Consider the following 12,037-nt stretch of genomic DNA (forward strand, 5'->3'; position numbering starts at 1 on the left):
CTCAAATGCATTTCATGCTTAAACGGTTGATCTGAGCGAAAAATGGTAGAGGAAAAATTTGTTGCCAGTCACTTCTAGTTTCAGAATATGTAACTTGATTTTAGCTTCCTGCCCGCATAAGCGGCTGACGCGCGACCAAAAGTGAGGGTTCGCAGTTGACACCCATTTTTATATACACAGTATAAAAAGAGTATAAAAAGTTATGAAAGAAACCGGAAACCGCAATTCGATATCTTTAAAATTAAAGATGCTAGGCTATTTGAAAATCTGGTGTTTATTAAACATATTTCAATTTTTTAACTTGTTATCAAAGAGAAAGAAGAGCACGCGATAGGTCATTTTTATGTATTTTTTCATCCCCTTTCTACTAAAAATATTGCCAAGGCAGTAAAGCTAGTATTTTTCTTAATATCGGGAAATAAGTCGTTTTCCGAGTGATTTTTCTAAGAAAAATCAAATGTTAAGAGCTTTAGATGTTCTCAAGCATACACAAACTGGCTAAAAAATAATTTTACATCTGTTACAAACAAGAAGGTTTAATAATTATTTGGTAATTTTGGGAGAGTTGCGTTTAATTACCAAAAAAATTGGAAACCTCCTGCCACATATTTAAGTGATCAATATCTTATCACATATTATTAGCTTTGAGGGTTTTGCTCCTAACCGTTAGGCTACCGTGGCGCCTCAACTGAAAATGTTGATATCCCTCTTAAAGGGATACACTAAATCTCTGGTTTAAGAAACATTGTTTTACCTCACCAAAATTAAACCGACCAATCCAAAGAGAAATAATTATTTCTAAAACAACGATATACTGCTGAGCATGCTTTGTTGCAGTAATAAGTTGGATCTAGAAGCTGATGAGACCAAGAAGAAGGATTTACGTGTGTAGCAAACAGAGTGGGAGGCAAAAAAAAAAGAGGGAATTTAAGTGTTAGAGTGTGGCGAGGGAGGGGAGAAAATAGAAGACCATTGTAAGTAGAAATAAGAATTCAGGAGATGAGGGTGTGATGCTGACCCTTTTCTCGTTACAATTCTCTATCTTTTACAGACCTACACACATAAACTAGTAAGTGTATGTAATATATATATTACACATATATACCTCAGTGTGTGTGGGTGCGAGCCAACTATAGTACAGTTAGGGAGTTCTTAGGGGGAGCCCGGGGGGAGAGGAAAGAATGGGCAGCGAGGAAGGAAGTGGGTAATTCCAGAAAGTAATCTCCTCTACGCCACACTGCCTCCAAGATCTCTCTCTCTCTATCTTTCCGTTCCACTTCATCTTAACACTCTCACCCAGCCTCCTTCACCCACGGCCACCGACAAACCAATCCGCCATTTTATCTACACCACCGCCCTCTATATACGTTCACCAGAGTTCTCCATATCCTTTTTTTCCCCTTCACTTTCACAACTAGTGCACTAGGAAGTCACAGAGAAAGAGAGAGTGAGAAGGTATGTTGAAGCTAAGGATGAAGGTAGCAGCGGATACCATCAGCAGTAGAGTACCCACTTCCGCCCTCAGGCTACCTATATCACCATTGGTTTATATATATAAATATCCTCCCACTCTAGGCACCTCTATTTTCTACTCCATCGCCTTTAACAACTATCTCCTTTTATTTTTTGTTCTTCTTTGGAGGTACTCATCATTTCTTCATTCCCCCTCTTCGAAATAGAATGAGAGAAAAAAAATGACACCCAGCTTCGAATCGCGCTATTAAAATGAAATTCGAGACTACTTCATATTGCTATTTAACGTGGAATAGTTTTTACGCATACTAAAGTCATGTAAACTTAAGATATTTACTTAAATACATACCTTCAGAAATTGAATAAGGTGCAGGAAACTATAGGATAATATACTTAAAACATACTAATGTTTTACACTAACTAATCAACAGCTGGATCGCTAACACTTTCGGTCATGAAAACAATTTTAAGTACAATAAACATCAATATAAATAAATAATTTAACAAAAATTAAATTGTTCATTTTTTTTGGTGACTGATTCATAGTTTCAATGGGATTGAAAAAATAACTGCCATTTCAGTCTAGTAAAGTTTATTTTGCCGAGCTTTCGACCTAGTGACTAGGTCATCTTCAGGGCTAGTTTAGAAATGTAATAGTATTACATTTCTAAACTATCCCTGAAGATAACCTAGTCCTTAGGTCGAAAGCTCGGCAAAATAAACTTTACTAGACTGAAATGGCAGTTATTTTTTCAATCCCATTAAAAATTAAATTACTATGTGCCTTAGCAATTTTTAATTTGCTTAACAGTCAAAAACGCCAAAACTTCTTTGTTATACTCTAGCAGATTGATTGTTGTTTATTAAAGATCAAAATACAGAGAGGTCCTTCAACTGCATTACAAAATTTCTAGGTGGAAACGGAAAACTACGTAATTTCCATTCATTAGCCCGAAGGCAATCAAAAAATTGTGATTATTTTATTGTAAAGACATAGAACCTGAATCACATTCTTTTAAAATAAGAATTAAAAAATAGTTTAAATTCATTAACTTCCGATCTTGTTAAATATTAGACAGCAGCTACCATATATTCCCATTTGTTATGTCTTGTACATATTTTTGTAAAGCTTAAAACTCGTGGTTATCGGACAGTTGTTGAAAATAGATTTACTGTCTTCCTAACAAAAAATTTCTAACCTTAAATTAGCGAGGGGTCACAAGAGTTGGTTAATTTTAGAGCCTTCTGCTCTCTTCCTAAAACTTCCTTGAAGATCTTGGCTTGCTTTTGTTTTGGGGTAATCATCCTTAAAATATCTGAGGAGCGTTGGAGGTGTGGCTTCCTGAAGATCTTGAATAGTTAACAGGTTTTAGAGGAGCTCTCTTCAAAATATTTGGAATAGGTTAGGGGAGTGGTTATTCCAAACTGCCAGCTACTCCTCGAACTTCTCTAGTGTATCTAGAAGAGTTGTCTCATCAGAGAGGATGCTGCAGGATCTCACCTGGTCCTAGAAGGGGTACAAAAGATTTAAATAAGGGTCAAAAGAGAACAAGCCTTTAAAAAAAAAATCATTTGAAAGAAGCAAAACAATGAAACCCCCTTAAAACAGATACGGTGAAATATATAGATAAATATAAAATAAAATATATCTGTCAGGAATCAATCTACCCAAATTAGTTAAGTACGTATCTACATTTCAATCATATGGGGACACCTGGGATGACGATACATCACTAACCTAGTTATAGCACCGGAAGGAAGGTTTACCAATGAACTAGATGATAGCGGAACTTACCAGTTTAACTTCCGTCTTACTACTTCCTATCAACCTAGATGAACATTAAGGGAAACCAATCATATCCAACTCTTATTGAGATAAATTACAAACACATGTTAGTAGCTTTCATTAAATAATATGGCTTTTCAATTTGCTTTTCATTTTTATTTATAATTGATTTCCTTACATCATTTTAAAACATTTCTTTTTTTAGGTATTAAAAAATATACCTGTTGTAACGAAAATGTTCAAAATCTTAAAAAACAAAAATTATCTCATTTTTAAAATGTTCATTTTTCAGAAAACTTTTATTAACTTACACCTAAAAAAAAAAATGCGAAATCTTCATCAAACGTTTGAAATGTTAAAACTTCAAAGTTTATTTGACCAAAACAGCATGTTGCTTTTCAGTTCGTAACAGATCGTTTTGATGACTCGTATGTATATTAAAACAAATCTATTCTATACATCGAATTTTCATCCATTTTCCAATTCAAGGAACTTTCACTTCCATTAACATTCCATTTTATATTTCAGATTGAGGGAGTTAACATTATGTTCTGGTCGAGTAAAGTGTGTTATTATATAGAAAATTATGGTGATATCATGAGTAATATCGTAGGGAGAAAAATCGTAGGGAGGACGGCTAGCTCAGTGGTCAATCAGCTCACTATCCGGTGATGGATGTTGTCTGTTACAAGAGAACACTGCCTGGAGGCCGGCAGTGCACTAAAAGATGCTACGGGCATCTAAACAAAAAAAGTCCACATGATATCCTAAAGCTCCTAAACATTCCCCTGAGAGCATACTCACTTCGGTATCTAACCTAAGTTCAGGTGAAACAGATACAATGAAAATGGCAATTTATATTTAATGCGCAAGTCCAGAAATCTAAACACGACCATAAAATGAAGCAAAATGTTTCATTGAAACAAAAATCTTTATCGTGAAGTGGTTAGTAAAGCGGAACCAGTAACTATTTTTAAACTGTTTACTTCCTGTTTATACTTAATTTTATAAAACCAAAATTAAAAACAGTGTGAAACAGTTTTAGCTATTTTTTTTTTTCGTCAAATGTGTTTTACAGATACAGTCCAAAGGGCTGAACCCACAGTTGTGACGTTGTGAGAGAGACTATCTTTCTCTCTAAGTGAACTGGAAACTGCAAAGAGCTTAACTTTTATTGAATTATGAAATTTGCTGATATAACGATTTATCCGCTCTAGTGTTAAACGGATCAATTTATTCTCTATCTATTAAATCGTTTGAAAATCTTAATTGTATTTTCATTAAAAACAAAAACAATAATTTCGTTCAATTATTTTACAAAATTAATACAGATGACAAAACTGTTATTTCAAAAGAACTTTTTTAATCATTTCTTTCGATCGATAAAAATAAGTATTTCGATCGTGTGAAAATTTAGAAATGTTTTCACAGGAAATGTACCTTTTTAAAGGCCTTCTGAGATAAAAAAAAGAAAAAAAGTATTCTTCAGGAAACGTTGAGTTTACACTCTCGTTGAACAATCTAGATCAAAAACTAAACGTCTCAGGAAGAGAAAACTTTCCCGACATTTTTTAATACCTCCAACTATTTTCTTTAAATATACGCCACAAAGCTACAATTTTTATTAGAATTACAATTCAGGAAAATTCGATTATGAGCGATTGGAAAGATGGGAATATAGGGTCGATCAAACTGCTGTTTTATTGTATTGTACGGTACCAACAATTACATTACATCTAGAAAAATTAAACGAGTTGATAAAACTCCAAGTTACCGACAATTTTCAGAAGTGTAAACTCCCTGAGAGTTTTTGGTTTACTACAAGATTCTCAAAAACTGAATGAGCTGATCTCTTTAAACATTTTTATCAGTGATTATCTAATGGATCGAAACCGTGAATCAGATAATCTAATCAAAATTACCAAAAAAAAAAAATGATCAACGCTGTGTGATGAGATTTTAACCGACCTGGAGGCCCTGGCGAACCACATCAGCTTGGGGATAAGTTTGGTGGCAGAGCAGAAAATAAAGAAGGTAATGAAGGATTTCAAATTAAAGCGGTCTTGCGGATACCATCAGATCTCAAACCTTTTTTTAAAGGAATTTCATCTAAATGTGCCCAACGGGTAATTGATGAATGGCTTACAAGAACTACTGGAGAGGTAAGACGGGGTGAGACACTCTTAAAACTTTTCGGAAAGGACTTGATAAGGCCCGTTAAACTTAATTCCTTGGCAGAAAGGAAGTGAAACTAAGGAAAGGTTTTAGTCCTAGTTAGTGGCGTAGCATTGTCTTTAGGGAAGCATCTACACAGAATGGAATTAGATGCAGAATCATTATACAGGAAGTTCGGCCAAGCGGAAACAAACGATTATGCCCACAAATAATTCATAACATTGGGCGCCAGAGATCCGAAGCTGAACTTGGAGGACGAAGTCTTCGACTGCCTCCCTGCTCTGGTTTATTTGAACGATACAGGGCGGATGTGAACTGTTTAGCAAGGGAGCACAATAAGCCCACGTTTGAACATTTCATTTCCTTCTGGAGTTTCCGGTTCTAGATTAGTTGGCGTTGAATATTAAATAAACATTAAAAATAAAAGAAAAAGAATGAAAAATTAAAATTATACGTTCCCACTTTGATTAATGTATTAAAAGATTTAAAGAATACTCTTTTATGTAAAAGATAGGCATGAAGTTTAAGCTGCATCTCCCCCACTTTTCTTGATTTTATTAAAGGGAAGGAAATTAATTTAATAACAACAAAAATAAAAATAAAAGAATAGCCTTTTCTTAGTGTTGAATAAAATAAAACCTACAAACTGAACTGGCTGGAGGAAGATGTGTTTCTTTGTGTAGAAGATAATTTAGAAGGTAATTATGAATGTTAAAGAAGCGGTAGGTAGTGCTGAAGTGGTAGTGAAGGGAGACCGGATGTGGACATTGCCTTAAGGTAGAGATTGAAGGGAATGTAAGTTTTAGCCTCAATTGTTTCTGAGTCTGCGCACTAACAAAACACCATCAGCCATAGCTTTATTATTTATCAAAAGTTTATTTATCTTTAGATGTAGGTGTGCCTGTGTCTCGTGTATATACACAGAGAGAAACTTACTTCAAGCCGTGGAGCCTCTATCCAAGAGCAGTACCCTGCTACTCTCACTAAACTCAACTGTGTATCGTCACAACCCACCTCTTCCTCTTCTGTACACTTTACCACTTCCCCTTCACCGTCCGCCACTAAATGCGTGGCCTTCTCTTCAAAGCTGAACGCGGCAAAGCTTTTAGCAAAGGGATGGACGGGGAGGGAGGCGGCGAGCACAAGCGAGTAGAGGAAGAAGCCCAAGAGTGGTGAGGGTTTTCAAAAGCTTCATGGCAAGGACGCTGAGGGCCAGGGAGGAAATGCTAGGAGAAGGGCTGGGCGCTATAGCGAATATAACACAGAGAACTATCACACACACAGTACTGCCCTATCTTCACTACCTATACTTCATCAACATTATCAACAAAATCTACACACAGTTCCTTTACTATGTACACGTTGCTCGCATCATCGCTAGAGTCCCTATGATGGCTCAACCCCTCCGTCGTCGGAGAAACATACAAAAGCAACCTTTCTCTCTACTTCATACCTACAGAAAAAAAGACTGCATTTTTTTTAAAAGTATGTATATAAAGGTTTTTTTGATCAAAAAACACACGGCGTTCGGATATACATTTATACACATGCAAAATGTTTTCTGGTGGTGTATCTTCTTCACTTTTCCTGAGTACAAACAAAATGCTGTATAAATGGTTTATGCAAAGAATACGTATATATATATATTTGTATATTGACTGAACAGCAGTGTAGCGTCGTTATTTTATCTGGATAGGCCATAGTCTAGGTGGCTCTCTAATAGTTTTTTTTTGTACCACAAAACTGCCTTCAACACCTTTGATATCGAAATCAACAATCATAATTAACTTGTGCCTTAAAAGACGTTCCACTTATGAAATATACGATTTGCGAACGATTTTGGTACTCAAAACAAAAAATAAAATGAAATAAATAAATTTAAAGATATGTATATGTAATAATAATCGATTTAATTAACGAAAACTTTTTCCTTTTATCTCCAGAATTGAAACATGTATATTTTTGGGTGGGTATAATTTTGATTCACTAATTGCGCAGGCTGCTTTTAATAGCATTTAAAATTGGCCATAAAATGGAATTACTATTATAAAGTAATTATAAATGACATATAATATATGTGATTTTTTAAAAATATAGATAGTCGAATATAAAATAAATTTACTAAATAAAGAGAGAGAATGCGAGAGGAAATATAAAAGTGATCCATTGAAAGCTAAACCAAAGCAAAGGGAAGAGAAATTAATATCAAGTTGGTATTGTTACTTAAATTGGTTAATGGCGAAACACATTACAGAGGAGATACAACACGGTATACCTGCTGTTCCCCGCAATCCTCTCCCTACACACACCTTTATTGAAAGGGTATAGGGTTTTAGTTTAAAGAGAATATGGTTTTGCAACAGAGGTGGATATATGTGGGAGTGCAGTCATCACGTTGGATGGTGGAAAATTTAGTGCAAGGGCTGGGGAAGCGACTAGCTTTTCACGGGTACAGGCAGTCTGACAGAGAGAGTCCTCTCAACACTCTGACAGAACAGTCTGGCGCACTCCGTGGAAGCCTGTATTATCTGTCAGTGTATAGTCGAGTTGTTAGCGTACACACCCACAAGAATGGTTTGAGGACTCTGTTACGAGTGGGTTATTAAGTTGTCTAGGTACGTGATGTGAATTGTGTCAACTGCAATTAGTAATCTACTATTCAGCAGCTTATAGCAGGGGGTGGACTAGGCCAGGAACTGTCGGCGAGTGAGGGGCGGGCACGCCGCTGTAATAAATAATGATAGCTCATTAATGAAAGGCCCTAAAACGACACCGAGTTTGTATTTGAGCTAAGCACAACCAGTTTTGCAAAATAGATAAACCACTTTTTGGTTTAACCGTTTCAAACAACAATTTTCTACATTATCTATTTAGATATAATTGTGAAAATCAAACTTTCTGATTTCAAAAACAAACATCAAATTAGCTCAGTATATGCATAAACTTGCTGCCTCCAATTCATGCACACTCAGACAAAGTAAATCACTAAGTTTGAAACTTTAACCGATTGTATACCATATAATTATCAGGCGACATGATATCCAAGCAAGGCCTGCAACGGTATAAAGTATTGTGGCAGTGTGTTCAATTTCGGTCTAGGCCTTAGATTTCTCCGTCTACAACACCTAATTTGATAGTTAAACGTAAGGCCAGTCATAAAAATAGGCATTACTTTACATGACTTTAATCGGTGAAAAAATGTCGAACAATCAAAGATAGAGTTTATGAGACAAAGATCATACTAGTAAGCAAACAAATGAAGCTTCTGCTATGCCTTGAATCGCCAGATGGTTGCTTTGCAGGCTAGTCACACCATTTTGAAAAAAGAAGAATTTTTAGGAAGGTCTTATTTGCTTGAAATGTAAGTCTCTTAAGCTTTTTAGTTGAGCTAATTAATATGTGGCACTGTAAATCAAATAAGGTAAAAAGATAATGAGACTTCTCTAAACAATTTTTTGATTACATTTTCTTAAATAAGATAAATCTTATGAAAATGTAAAAAAAAAAGAATTTTAAAATCCAAGAAATAACAAATATTTAGGGCTATTAATTAGATATTATCGTATATCAGATTTAAAAAAATACTGATAAATAAAACGGACTGCATTATAATTATGAATGTATAAATAGCAAACGGTAAAATAGCTTACCAGAAGAAAAAAATCTCTAATTGTGGCACATGTTGAGTCTTGAGAACAGTTAAAAGGCCGATGAATATCTGCCAATCCTCTGCAATAAAAAAAAAGAAAGACATGGTTTATGTTTTTTTTAAGAAGGAAATGGACTTTTATTGCGACAATCATGGAAATGTTTGAAGTATTTGATTTATAATACAGAAAAAATTAAAATAAATGTATGTATATGCATAAAATATTAAATAAAAAAAAATATTTATATTATTGAATGCATAAGAAAGTTGTTTCTTTTACATTTAATTTAAAAAACCCACACTGCACACCTCTACAGACGCCTAAACTTTGGGAACAAACACTTTGACATTTAAGAAAGCATCAATGCATTTTTTTTTTTAAGGCCGCAGGGGATTTGGTTTTTTAAACAACTATCTAACAATGTAAATCTATCAATTTAAAATTCAACTGTAGATAGATGTTAATCTCTAATAATACTTCTAAATTAGAGTCATCATTAAAAATAAAAACTAATCTTCATTCATGAGCGTTACATATTATTTATATTCATTCGAATAAGTAATTTTAAATTCGTAACAAATTTTACAATATATGAAACAATCCGGGGAAAATGTATAGACGCCCTAGGGAGTGAAGTGGGATTGTTATAGGGCTCAGTTTAATGAAACTCTGGTTTTAATTAAAAAGGTAAAGCTGGCAAGTTGAAATGCCTTAGGGAAGCTAATTTTCACTTAGTAACTAGAGAGGGGATTGAAAACTCATTGCCACTGGTGAATCTTTATCAGGCAAAACTAGATTTGTATGGGTTAGAAGATTTCTGAGTGTTTTGTTCGTTATTTTATTGAAGATTAAAACTGTCCGGTAGGACAGTTGTATAAGGGTTGATCGTCAAAAAGTGCACGAAAAAGTGAAACGTTGAAAAACACCCAACTTTGACAATTTTTTCTCTTTTTCTATAAAAGATAAAATTCCCAAATTTTCTTTAAAATATAGGGCAAACCCTCCTTTATAACTGTAATTTTTTTGCAACAACCCAGATCTAATAGGTTTCGAGAAAAAAGTGGCCGAAAATGAACAAAAACGGCATTTTCAGAAAATGTTGTTGTTCTTGTTGTTGTTGTTGTTGTTACCTTTTTTGTAAACTGCGTAGCGCCTAAACACCTGAACCAAATTTCATGAATGAGGTGTCATTCGATTCGGAATTTTATGTAGATGTGCCTTTTGGGGGTCTCGACGCTGTACATCGAATGGGAGAGGAGTTAGCCCCTTTTGTGTAAGGCCTCTTCCAAAATTATTATTACTAATTACTCTGTGAATCTTGGCCCGATTTTGATAAAATTTGGTAGGATGATAGGGTTATGGCTCCCCTACGTAACATTAAAGCGACGATCTGCTCTTACACTTGTTAAGGGGAAGTATAGCAATCGTTTCAAATTATCGACACGTGAACCGATTTTCATGAATGAAGTGTCATTCGAGTCGAAATTTTGTACAGATTTGCACTTTAAAAGTCTCGACGCTATGCCTCATAAGGAGGGGAGTTTGCCTCACCAAGGTAAGGCCCTTTCTAAAACTATTTTATTACCAATATTTCTATAACGCTTAGTTCGATTTTGATAAAATTTAGCACGAAGAAGTGATTAAAGCTCCTCTACGTGGCTGTGAAGTGCCATCATGCTCTTACACCGACTAAGAGGAAGTACTGCAATCGTTAAAATTTCCAATGGGTGAACCGATTTACATTAATGAATTGTCGTTCGATGCAAAATCTTTGTCTCTTTGCCTTTTAGGGACAATTACTGTAATCGCAGTTTATTTTTCTTACTGCTCTAAAAAGGAATTACTGAAATAGCAGTTTAATTTTGTTATTTACGTACAAATACCTTCCTATTTTATTAAAAAAGCTTTCTCAAAAAAATTGTTATTGAGGATGGTTTGGGGACCGCAACTATAATCATTCTTTAAAAAGATATCATCAGTGGTAATTACGGTTCCGACTTAACACCTTATCAGATTATAATGATAGAATTGCTTATTCCAAATTTTAAAAAAATCTGTAAAGCAGATATGTAACTTTGCAAAATAGACAAAAAGGAAAATCTATCCAAAAGCTACAAAAATCTCCTTAACAAAAACTTACAGTTTAAAAAGTTAAGTATAAGGGTTGATTAAACGCCAAAATGCACACAAATCAGCAGGTAACCAACATTTCATTCATACTTCATTGATATTATTTAAGTAATTTTACTGCATTAACTTTTTATTAAATTTTTTAGAATTTATTAGATGTCACAGACACTTATGCTGGCCAGTTCATTCATAATATTTTTTTGTTATAATTATGATAAAATGTATATTATATCTTCGTTATTAAATAAGTACTTTATTTTAACTCTATTCCAAATTATTCTTCTGAGTAGACACATATACATGCATGTTAAAGTAGAAAAAGACAAAGTTAGAGTCGGCTACTGTTTAAATTTGAATCACGGAGGATTTAAAACAATATTTCAGTCTTGAATTCGTCTTACCGAAATATTCGTGAGCACAAATAACACACAGTTAATAACAAGTAGATTATTCAACAACAATTATTCATTTCTCAATTGTAATTTAATTTAGTCCCCCTAATTTTACTTATAGTAAAATACTGGAATAATTAGCTGTCCTAAAAATATGCATATTTTATTTATTTTATATTACATATATACAACGTTGTGGGAAGAACATCTAGATTGAGAATGTAATTGAAGAAAACTATATTATTTGCGATAAAGCCAGATAATTATTACCTATTATTACAAACGTTTGACTACAACATAAAATGACAATTACTTTAATCGAAGAATGAACTTAAACCGACGATTTTTATTTAAAAATATAAATAAATAAATAAAAGAAACAAAATCATTGATGTATGTTGGTGTAAGCATTTTTTAAAAAAAGTGCATTT

The 12,037-nt window shown here is 34.0% G+C and overlaps 1 protein-coding gene across 5 annotated transcripts in view; it reads right to left on the reverse strand.

Annotated features, from left to right (window-relative positions):
• The window catches only part of LOC141453210 (multiple coagulation factor deficiency protein 2 homolog), a 66,943-nt gene that overhangs the window by 25,562 nt on the left and 29,344 nt on the right, over positions 1–12,037 (reverse strand). For all 5 annotated transcript variants that reach the window (XM_074126126.1, XM_074126130.1, XM_074126127.1 and 2 more), the window contains 2 exons: positions 9,085–9,163; positions 2,673–2,980 (listed from right to left, as the gene is read on the reverse strand). The gene's annotated coding sequence lies outside the window, so the exon portion shown is untranslated. The remainder of the gene's footprint in view (positions 1–2,672; positions 2,981–9,084; positions 9,164–12,037) is intronic.

Source organism: Rhodnius prolixus, unplaced genomic scaffold, assembly GCF_049639745.1.
Source record: "Rhodnius prolixus isolate KJV_2025 unplaced genomic scaffold, Rpr scaffold_3, whole genome shotgun sequence".
Classification (NCBI taxonomy): domain Eukaryota; kingdom Metazoa; phylum Arthropoda; class Insecta; order Hemiptera; family Reduviidae; genus Rhodnius; species Rhodnius prolixus.